At 46.9% G+C, this 11751-nt stretch overlaps 1 long non-coding RNA gene across 1 annotated transcript; it reads left to right on the forward strand.

Moving 5' to 3' along the window:
- Positions 1 to 3688: 3688 nt before the first annotated feature.
- Positions 3689 to 5214, forward strand: LOC134983400 (uncharacterized). Its single transcript, XR_010191635.1, has 3 exons — positions 3689 to 3757; positions 4923 to 5001; positions 5119 to 5214. It is a non-coding gene; the product is annotated as an uncharacterized LOC134983400 (long non-coding RNA).
- Positions 5215 to 11751: the final 6537 nt, after the last annotated feature.

Below are 11751 nucleotides of genomic sequence, written 5' to 3' on the forward strand. Positions count from 1 at the left end.
CTCTCAAGTAGCTTGGAGGGACCTGGTAGCTGAGAAATGGGACGGTAGTTAGAGAGTGTGTTTGGGTCAGAGGTGTGTTTGTTTAGTAATGGGAGTAATCACTGCATGCTTATACAGAGAAGGAAAGATACCAGTAGAGAGAGAGATTACAGATTTTAGTTAAGGTTGGGATAAGCACAGGAGACAAAGTTTTACTGACCTGTGAGGGTATAGGATCAAGAGGAGAGGTAGTGGAGTAGGAGGATGGAAAGACTGATGATACTTCATCTTTACTTGTGGGATCAAATGAAGAGAAAGTGCCAGAGGGTTCAGGTAGGGAATTGAGCAGGTCACTGGCTGAGGAAGAGCGTACCATTTCATCTCGGATTTTATCAATCTTATCCTTGAAGTAGGAGGCAAGTTCTTGTGCACTGATACACAAAACACTATTATTTGCAGCGCCTGCATCAATTAAATAAAATCAGAAAAAATATTTAAAAAAATTCATTGGTGGGGACAATGCTTGGTATACGTTCACCAATATATAGGAGTTGTATATTGCTCCTATTAGGAATGACTAGACAAAAGAAATATAATAGGGGCGCTCATATATCAAAACACTGTACCCAACAAGATAACAGCCATGGAGTCCCAATAGTTATTAAAATTACTTTATTATAAATAACAAATACTTTTGTATCTGTATATATTGCTATTAAATATTAACTATTCTTGTACAATTGTGTAGCAATTTCATAACACTTGTATAATTAATTAACAGTACTTACAGACTCATATAAAAAGCAGCTAGAAACCGAATACATATATTAATGTAATTGTTCAGTGGTAATATGACCAATATATCCAACCGGGCGTCCCTGGAGAGAAAATATTGGTTGTGGCTTAAAAACAACTGCTGGAAGATAAAAACACGTTTATATGCCAAGCCCAGGTGGGTGCCGGCGCGGAACTGATGAGAAGAGAACCGTCAAGTCCATTGGTGGAAAATCCGTTATGCGCTTGATGTATATTCTCCTCCAGGATTACATCACCTCTTCCACTATAGCTGGATTGTATGGGTAACGGTCCCAAGATGGTAACACTGTTGATAGAAGCGGCGTGTGGACCGTGTCCACAGCGGGGATGGTATTGCCCCTAAATAGTGAAGATCCCGTGGTGGATATATAAACCACAGTCAATTTTTTAGACTGGGGGCAGTTTGGAATCCCGTCTCTTATATGGGACTTGAGGTGACTCGTACCTTGTTTGTGCTGCCGCTACAGCTTTATCGTTGGGCTGATTGGCCCTGGGATATGGGCGCTGTTGGTAATGTCGGCATGTGAACCGCTGTTACGGCGAGATCGATAAGGCCGCTGTATAAGGTCGTATGGTGAAAGTCCCATGGTGGATGATATAAGCTGCAGGCAGGGGGATTAGCTTCCTGACTCCCATGCAGGGCTTGAGATGGATTGATCGGTAACATTCAAACAGGGCCGGTATATGGAGTAACCACCTGGACTGGTTTGTGCTGTTGTAGGCACTGATAGTAGCTAGTGGGGGAGGTGAGGGAGGGTAAAGAAGTGATTTAAATGTATTAAAAAGTTGCTTGGGGTTGGTGGCATGAGAAGAGATGAGAGATTGGAAGTATGTTTGGCAGTGTCCAAGGCCTGATGATAGGAGTGGTAGGTGGTCTTATATCTGAGGATTCTGAGATTTACGCCACTGACGTTCTAGTTTACGTGACAGTTTTTGTAGGTGTCTTGTTGATTTAGAGTTCCATGGTTGGCATCTAAGCCTATGTAGAGTGTGATGGGTAGCTGGAGCCACTTCATCAAGAGTGTGATGGGTAGCTGGAGCCTCTCTAGGGTCTTGTGCAGGTGGGATACAACAGTGTCAGGTGTGGTAAATGTAGGGATTGGTGAGAGCAGTTGTTGCAGAGAAGTGGAAAGTTGTTGAAAATGTATATTGTTAGTATTTCTGCGGGTTAGAGGAGGCTTGCTAGGTTTTAGTGTCATAGAAGTTAGAGTAATAGAAGAGATTGTGAAGGTGATCAGATTGTGATCAGAGAAAGGGAAAGGAGTGTTAATAAATTCAGAAACTGAGCAGAGTCTGGTGAACACAAGATCAAAGCAGTGGCCCTTCTGATGAGTAGAGGAGTCAGACCATTTGGTCAGGCCAAGAGAGGAGGTTAGAGAGAGGAGTTTGGAGGCATGAACAGATTGTGGACTGTCAAGAGCTATATTGAAATCGCCCATAATGATGTTGTTCGAGTTGCCCAGGAGGGCGATAGATAGCTGCAACACGCAGAGAGAAGAGGTGAAAATCCTGATAGAGTGAACTTCAAATGATGTGAATGCGAGTGATAGAACCTGAGGTAGAACAGTGTATGTGAAAAATTGGAACAGTAAGATTCCAACCCCACCACCTTTACTATTACCAGGCCTGGGGGTGTGTGTGAAGTGGAAACCACCGTGTGACAGTGCTGCAGGGGAGGCCGTGTCTGATTGTGTGAGCCATGTTTCTGTTATAGCCAGCAGATTAAAGTTGTGAGATATGAAGAGGTTATGGATGGATGGTAATTTGTTACAAACAGAGTGTGCATTCCATAAGCCACATTTTAGTGACTTGGAGGGGGATGGGAGACACGTGATATTTATGAGGTTAGATGGAGTTCTATGTTGTTTTGAGATAGCTGTGTGTGAGAGGGACAGGTGGTTGGGGCCTGGATTTGGTGATATGGCACCATCTCATAAAAGCAGAAGAGTGAGATAAATATTGGTGGATGTTTGCGAGTGTTTATTCTGGTGGCCAATTGTGGTTGTCAAAGTACTTGCAGAGAAGTAAGTATAAAGCTCATGAGTGGTTAGAAGAGGGGAGTGGAGAATAGAAGCTGTAATGTGCACAGAGGGGTGAGTTTTAGGGTGAGTGTAGAATGTGTTACATTTGGTGAGAATTCCATGAATTGAAATAAGAAACAGTAGTTTGATGAACATGCTGTGGTCGTTTGTGAGATCATTTTGGGTTAAGTGGTGTAGGAATAAGTTGTTTAAGTAAGTTACCTTTCCTTGATGGTGCTCAATGTTTGTTCAACTGTTTATTTAACTGTTCAGATAACACACTTCTTACTTCCACGCTTATTACATTCCACGCAAGCTACCCCCTGAAAGCTGACCCCTTGACATTATACAGTAACACCAGGGGATGTGTCTGGGGGATGACTGGAGAGGTGACTGCTGGGAATGGGACATTATACAGTAACACCAGGGGACGTGTCTGGGTGATGACTGGAGAGGTGACTGCTGGGAATGGGGCATTATACAGTAACACCGGGGAATGTGTCTGGGTGATGACTGGAGAGGTGACTGCTGGGAATGGGGCATTATACAGTAACACCGGGGGATGTGTCTGGGTGATGACTGGAGAGGTGACTGCTGGGAATGGGACATTATACAGTAACACCAGGGGACATGTCTGGGTGATGACTGGAGAGGTGACTGCTGGGAATGGGACATTATACTGGGAATGGGACATTATACAGTAACACCAGGGGATGTGTCTGGGTGGTGACTGGAGAGGTGACTGCTGGGAATGGGGCATTATACAGTAACACCAGGGGATGTGTCTGGGTGATGACTGTATCACTGTGTGTGTCAGGTTCCTATAAGGTGTCAGGATGTCACTGTCTATGTCTCCATGCAGGAGGGGGAGTATATAGAGGAACACAGGGGTCTGTACAAGGACATGATGATGGAGAATCACAGGCCCCTCACATCACTGGGTAAGAGGACACTGTCATGTATTGTACAGGGGTGAGCAGGTATGGGGCCCCTATATACACACATCACCTGATAATCACATATATACACTGTACTGTGTCTGGGTGATGACTGGAGAGGTGACTGCTGGGAATGGGACATTATACAGTAAAACCAGGGGATGTGTCTGGGTGATGACTGGATAGGTGACTGCTGGGAATGGGACATTATACAGTAACACCAGGGGACATGTCTGGGTGATGACTGGAGAGGTGACTGCTGGGAATGGGACATTATACAGTAAAACCAGGGGATGTGTCTGGGTGATGACTGGAGAGGTGACTGCTGGGAATGGGGCATTATACAGTAACACCAGGGGATGTGTCTGGGTGATGACTGGAGAGGTGACTGCTGGGAATGGGGCATTATACAGTAACACCAGGGGATGTGTCTGGGTGATGACTGGAGAGGTGACTGCTGGGAATGGGGCATTATACAGTAACACCAGGGGACATGTCTGGGTGATGACTGGAGAGGTGATTGCTGGGAATAGGACATTATACAGTAACACCATGGGATGTGTTTGGGTGATGACTGGAGAGGTGACTGCTGGGAATGGGGCATTATACAGTAACACCGGGGGATGTGTCTGGGTGATGACTGGAGAGGTGACTGCTGGGAATGGGGCATTTTACAGTAACACCAGTGGATATGTCTGGGTGGTGACTGGAGAGGTGTCTGCTGGGAATGGGGCATTATACAGTAACACCAGGGGATGTGTCTGGGTGATGACTGGAGAGGTGACTGCTGGGAATGGGACATTATACAGTAACACCAGGGAATGTGTCTGGGTGATGACTGGAGAGGTGACTGCCGGGAATGGGGCATTATACAGTAACACCAGGGGATGTGTCTGGGTGATGACTGGAGAGGTGACTGCTGGGAATGGGGCATTATACAGTAACACCGGGGGACGTGTCTGGGTGATGACTGGAGAGGTGACTGCTGGGAATGGGACATTATACAGTAACACCAGGGGATGTGTCTGGGTGGTGACTGGAGAGGTGACTGCTGGGAATGGGGCATTATACAGTAACACCAGGGGATGTGTCTGGGTGATGACTGTATCACTGTGTGTGTCAGGTTCCTATAAGGTGTCAGGATGTCACTGTCTATGTCTCCATGCAGGAGGGGGAGTATATAGAGGAACACAGGGGTCTGTACAAGGACATGATGATGGAGAATCACAGGCCCCTCACATCACTGGGTAAGAGGACACTGTCATGTATTGTACAGGGGAGAGCAGGTATGGGGCCCCTATATACACACATCACCTGATAATCACATATATACACTGTACTCAGTCACTGTGTGTCTCCTACAGATGGGCCCAGTAACGGAGATACCCCAGAGAGATGTCCCCGTCCTCTGTATTCCCAGGATTGTACAGAGGAGAATCACAGGATCCCACAGGAGGATCAGGTAGGTGGGATTTAGTGTCTCCCCAATATACCAAAGTGACTGTCACTATATGATGTGTAGAGGAGCTGTGTGTCTTATACACTGATATTATACTGTTTCACCCTTAGTTTAAGCTAACACTATGCAAATACCATTGTATTATTTTCTCATACGTCCAAGAGGATGCTGGGGTCACATCAAGAACCTTGGGGTATAGACGGGATCCACAGGAAACATGGGCACTTTAAGACTTTCAAAGGTGTGTGAACTGGCTCCTCCCTCTATGCCCCTCCTCCAGACTCCAGTTTAGAATCTGTGCCCAGGCAGACTGGATGCACACTGAGCAGCTCTACAGAGTTTCTCCGGAAAAGACTTTATGTTAGGTTTTTTTATTTTCAGGGGGGCTGCTGGCAGCAGTCTCCCTGCTTTGTGGGACTGAGGGGAGAGAAGTCAGATCTACTTCTGTGAGTTTCAAGGCTCTGCTTCTTTGGCTACAGGACACCATTAGCTCCTGAGGGTCTGATCGCTAGGTACGCCTAGATGCTCGTTCCCAGAGCCGGCCGTCACCCCCCTTGCAGAGCCAGAAGTCAGAAGACAGGCGAGTAGAAGACGATCAGAAGACTTCAGTGACGGCTTTGAGGTATAGCACAGCAGCCGCGCTGCGCGCCATGCTCCCACACTCAGAGGCACTACAGGGTGCAGGGGGGTGGGCGACCTGGGCAGCATTTTAACCTCAAAATAACTGACTGGCAGGAGCGGACATAGTGCCAGGGCACTGTCCGGACCCCCGCCAGTATAAAAAAGTTTAAAAAAGAGCGGGTCTGAAGCGCGCCATTATGGTGGAGGGGCTTAGCCCTCACAGCACACAGCCCGGCGCCATTTTCTGTACACAGGCTGCAGAGACGCTGGTCCATCCTCACACTACTGTACAAGTAACAGGGTGCAAAATGGGGGGGGAGGGGGCACAGTGATTTTGATGCATTGTATGTAATTTATAAAAGCGCTGCAGGTCTGTGACATTTTCTGTAGTGTTTTCAGACCGGGTTTGGGCGCTGGGGTGTGAGTTGGCAATATCTCCCTCTGTGGCTCTCTGACAGGCTTTACTGTGGGTCTGTCCCCTATATGCCCGGTGTGTCTGTGGGTGGTGGGTGCACGTGTGTCGGTATGTCTGTGGCGGAGTGCTCTTCCCAGGAGGAGACTATGTTAGGGACACAAACGGCTGTGGGAGTGACCCTATCGGCACCGCCGACACCTGATTGGGTGAATGTTTTGAGTCTTTAAATGATAAATAAAAGATTGGATAAATCTGAGTCCCAGAACCAGTCTTGGAAGAAATCCGTAGAGGATGTGTTGTTTCAAGTCCAGACCCCCTCGGGGTCACAAAAACGTTCATTTGCCCAGCTGACAGACAGGGATACCGACACGGACACTGACTCAAGTGTCGACTATAGTGATGCCAGATTAGAACCAAAACTGGCAAAGAGCATTCAGTACATGATTGTGGCAATAAAAGACGTGTTACATATCACTGAGGACCCTGCTGTTCCTGATACTAGGGTCTGTATGTATAAAGGAAAGAAACCTGAGGTAACATTTCCTCCCTCTTATGAACTGAACACGCTTTGTGAAAAGGTTTGGAAAAGTCCTGACAGAAAGTTTCAGATTCCCAAAAGGATTGTAATGGCGTATCCGTTTCCCTTTGGGGATAGGGAAAAATGGGAGTCACCCCCCATTGTGGACAAAGCTCTGTCACGGCTGTCCAAAAAGGTGGCTCTCCCGTCCCCTGACACGGCAGCCCTAAAGGATCCTGCGGATCGTAGGCAGGAAAATACATTGAAATCCATTTATGTCACCACGGGTACGCTACTCAGACCAGCCATTGCATCTGCGTGGGTGAGTAGTGCTATCGAAAAATGGGCAGATAACCTGTCGTCTGAAATGGTACCCTAGATAGGAATAGCATTCTTCTGACACTGGGTCATATCACGGACGCTGCAGTCTACCTAAAGGAAGCTGCGAGAGATATTGGCCTCTTGGGATCACGGGCCAATGCCATGGCGGTCTCAGCTAGGAGAGCATTGTGGATTCATCAATGGAATGCTGATGCTGACTCTAAGAAAGCTATGGAGTCTCCACCGTATAATGGTGGTGTGTTGTTTGGTGACGGCTTCGCTGATTTGGTATCTACGGCTACCGCGGGTAAATCATCATTTTTACCTTATGTGCCTGCACCACAAAAGAAAGCACACCACTATCAGATGCAGTCCTATCGGCCCAATAAATACAGAAAAGGCAGAGGGTCTTCCTTCCTTGGTACTAGAGGAAAGGAAAAAGGTAAATGATCACCGGCCGTGGCCGGTTCCCAGGAGCAGAAGTCCTCCCCGGCTTCTGCCAAGTCCACCACATGACGCTGGGACTCCTCTGCGGAAGTCTGCACCAGTGGAAGCATGTCTTAGGCTCTTCAGTCAGTTCTGGGCTCATGGGTTTTGGAAATAGTGTCCATGGGGTACAAACTAGAGTTTCAAGACGTCCCCCCTCACCGATTTTTCAAATCAGCCTTACCAGCTTCTCTTCTAGACAGGGAGGTGGTATGCGCCGCAATACAAAAATTGTGTCACAATCAAGTCATAGTCAGGGTTCCTCCGTCACAACAGAGAGAAGGCTTTTATTCGAGCCTGTTCGTGGTCCCTAAGCCAGATGGCTCAGTCAGACCAATCCTGAACCTCAAATCCCTCAATTTCTACCTAAAAAAATTCAAATTCAAGATGGAATCTCTCCGGCCAGTGATCTCCAGTCTGGAGGAAGGGGATTTTATTGTGTTGGTAGACCTAAAGGATGCCTACTTGCATGTTCCCATTTATTTCCCACATCAGGCTTACCTGAGGTTCGCAGTTCGGGATTGTCATTACCAATTTCAGACGTTGCCATTTGGTCTGTCCACGGCTCCGAGGGTTTTCACCAAAGTAATGGCCGAAATGATGGTTCTCCTACGCAAACAAGGAGTCACGATTATCCCGTACTTGGACGATCTCCTGATAAAGGCGAGATCCAGGGACCAATTGATGCAGAACATTATTCTCTCCCTGTCAATTCTGCAGCAACATGGTTGGCTCCTAACGTGCCAAAATCACAGTTGGTTCCGACGAGACAGCTGTCGTTTTTGGGAATGATTCTGGACACAGAATTACAGAGAGTCTTTCTTCCAGTGGAAAAGGCTCTGGAACTTCAATGTCTGGTCAAACAATTGCTGAAACCAGCAAGAGTATCGATGCACTCGGTTGCTGGGAAAGATGGTGGCAGCCTACGAGGCCATTCAGTTTGGCAGATTCCATGCCAGAGTGTTACAGTGGGACCTGTTGGACAAGTGGTCCGGGTCCCATCTGCACATGCACTGAAGGATAACCCTGTCTTCCAAGACCAGAATCTCACTCCTGTGGTGGCTGCACAGCTCTCACCCCCTAGAGGTACGCAGGTTTGGGATCCAGGACTGGATCTTAGTGACCACGGATGCGAGTCTCTGAGGCTGGGGAGCAGCCACGCAGGGGGAAAGCTTCCAGGGAAGATGGTCAAGCCAGGAAATGTGTCTACACATAAACGTTCTGTAGTTAAGGGCCATTCACAATGGCCTTCTGCAAGCGAACATCTTCGTAATCGGCCCATCTTGATTCAGTCGGACAACATAACAGCAGTAGCGTACATAAACCACCAGGATGGAACAAAGTGCAGAGCGGCAACAGCAGAGGCCACAAAGGTGCTCCGTTGGGCGGAAAGGCATACAAGCGCTCTGTCAGCGATCTTCATTCCAGGAGTGGACAACTGGGAAGCAGACTTCCTCAGCAGACACAATCTCCATCCAGGAGAGTGGGGTCTTCATCAAGAGGTCTTTGCAGAAGTGACAAGTCTTTAAGGGAATTCCTCAAATAGACATGATGGCGTCTCGCCTCAACAAGAAACTTCAGAGATATTGTTCCAGGTCAAGAGACCCTCAAGCAATAGCAGTGGATGCCCTAGTGACACCGTGGGTGTTTTTAGTTGGTGTACGTGTTTCTTCCGCTTCCACTCATTCCAAAAGTGATAAAGAGCATAAGAAGAACAAAGGTTCGAGCGATCCTCATTGTTCCAGACTGGCCAAGAAGGGTTTGGTATCCGGATCTTCTGGAATTACTCGTAGGAGATCCCTGGCCTCTTCCTCTGGGGGAGGATCAGTTACAGCAGGTGCGTGTTCCAAGACTTACCGCGACTTCGTTTGACGGCTTGGAGGTTGAACGCCGGATCCTAGCCCGGAAGGGTATTCCCGAGGAACTTATCCCCACTCTTATTCAGGCCAGGAAGGGAGTAACGTCTAAACATTACCACCGTATTTGGAGAAAATACGTGTCTTGGTGTGAATCCAGGAAGGTTCCTACGGAAGACTTTCAGCTAGTACGTTTTCTCCATTTTCTACAAGTCGGTATGGATGCGGGCCTTAAGTGGGCTCAATTAAAGTTCAAATTTCAGCCTTATCGGTTTTATTCCAAAAACAATTGGCCTCTCTTCCAGAAGTTCAGACCTTCGTGAAAGGAGTGTTGCACATCCAACCTCCCTTTGTGCCCCCTATGGCACCGTGGGATCTTAACGTGGTGTTCTTACTTGGAAACTGGTCATGCTGTTGGCCTTGGAATCCGCAAGGTGGGTGTCTGAATTGGCGGCCTTGTCTCACAAGACCTCTTTGATCTTTCATGAAGATAGAGCAGAATTGAGGACTCGTCAGCAGTTTCTGCCGAAAGTGGTTTCGACGTTACACTTGAACCAACCTATTTTGGTGCCAGTGGCTAATGACGCCTTGCTGGAATCAAAGTTTCTCGATGTAGTAAGAGCTTTGAAAATTTATGTCGCCAGAATGGCTCAGTATAGGAAAACGGAGGCTCTGTTTGTCCTGTATGCTCACAATAAAATTGGGTCTCCTGCTTCCAAGCAGACTATTGCGCGCTGGATCTGTCCTACGATTCAGCAGGCTCATTCTATGGCTGGATTGCCGTTACCGAAATCGGTAAAGGCCCATTCTACCAGAAAGGTGGGCTCGTCCTGGGCGGCTCCCCAGGGGGTCTCGGCATTGCAACTTTGCTGAGCAGCTACTTGGTCGGGTTCAAACACCTTTGCGAAGTTCTACAAGTTTGATACCCTGGCTAATGAGGACCTCATGTTTGGTCATTCGGTGCTGCAGAGTCATCCGCACTCTCCCGCCCGTTCTAGTGCTTTGGTATAACCCCATGGTTCTTGATGTGACCCCAGCATCCTCTAGGATGTATGAGAAAATAGGATTTTAATACCTACCGGTAAATCCTTTTCTCTTAGTCCGTAGAGGAAGCTGGGCGCCCGTCCCAGTGCGTACTGTATCTGCAGTTTTTAGTTGTGGTTACACACATGTTGTGTTACGTTTATAGTCGGTCTGTTGCTGATGATGTTCATGCCGTTGACTTGCGTTGTGTTAAATGCCATGTTGCACGGCGTGCTTGAGGTGTGAGCTGGTATGTATCTCACATTAGTTTAACAATAAATCCTTTTTCTTGAAATGTCCGTCTCTCTGGGCACAGTTCCTATAACTGGAGTCTGGAGGAGGGGCATAGAGAGAGGAGTCCGTTCACACCCCTTTGAAAGTCTTAAAGTGCCCATGTCTCCTGTGGATCCCATCTATACCCCATGGTTCTTGATGTGACCACAGCATCCTCTACGGACTAAGAGAAAAGGATTTACCGGTAGGTATTAAAATCCTATTTTTTGGGTAATTTAGGAAGAACGTCTGTCTGATATAAAGGCAGAAGATATAGAGGGAGAAGAAGAGACGTATATGACTGATATGAAGGCAGAAGATACAGAGGGAGAAGAAGAGACGTATGTGACTGATATGAAGGCAGAAGATATAGAGGGAGAAGAAGAGACGTATATGACTGATATGAAGGCAGAAGATATAGAGGGAGAAGAAGAGACGTATGTGACTGATATGAAGGCAGAAGATATAGAGGGAGAAGAAGAGACGTATGTGACTGATATAAAGGCAGAAGATATAGAGGGAGAAGAAGAGACGTATGTGAGGGGTGATCAGCAGTGTAAGGAGGAGGAGATCCCTACAGATATCAGCACAGGTGAGTAATAAACACTTATTACAGAAGTCACATATTCTCATTGCTCAGTCACTACAGCAATCTCTTATCCTACACCCTCCTCCGCCATCAGCCCTGTTCTCAGTTGGGAGACTCTAACACAGGGCTATCCATGACAAACATCACATGTAGAGAGTTATTACACACAACACTATAATGTTATGAAAAGTAACAAGCAGAAGTTTATTATTAGTGATTATATATAAATGTGTATATAATATAATTAGTATTGTTTTTTGTGGAGTGCCTAATTTATGTGCATTTTGTTAGATGATGCAGGTAAGAAATATTTCCTGCTATACAGTAGACCTGAGATCACCAAATACAATTCGTATAAGATTCAGAAATAAAATGAAATTTGAATCTAGAACTTCAAGTAAAACAGATTAAAAGCTTATCACAAGTACATATCTGTA

The sequence above is a fragment of the Pseudophryne corroboree genome, assembly GCF_028390025.1.
Source record: "Pseudophryne corroboree isolate aPseCor3 chromosome 3 unlocalized genomic scaffold, aPseCor3.hap2 SUPER_3_unloc_14, whole genome shotgun sequence".
Taxonomy (NCBI): domain Eukaryota; kingdom Metazoa; phylum Chordata; class Amphibia; order Anura; family Myobatrachidae; genus Pseudophryne; species Pseudophryne corroboree.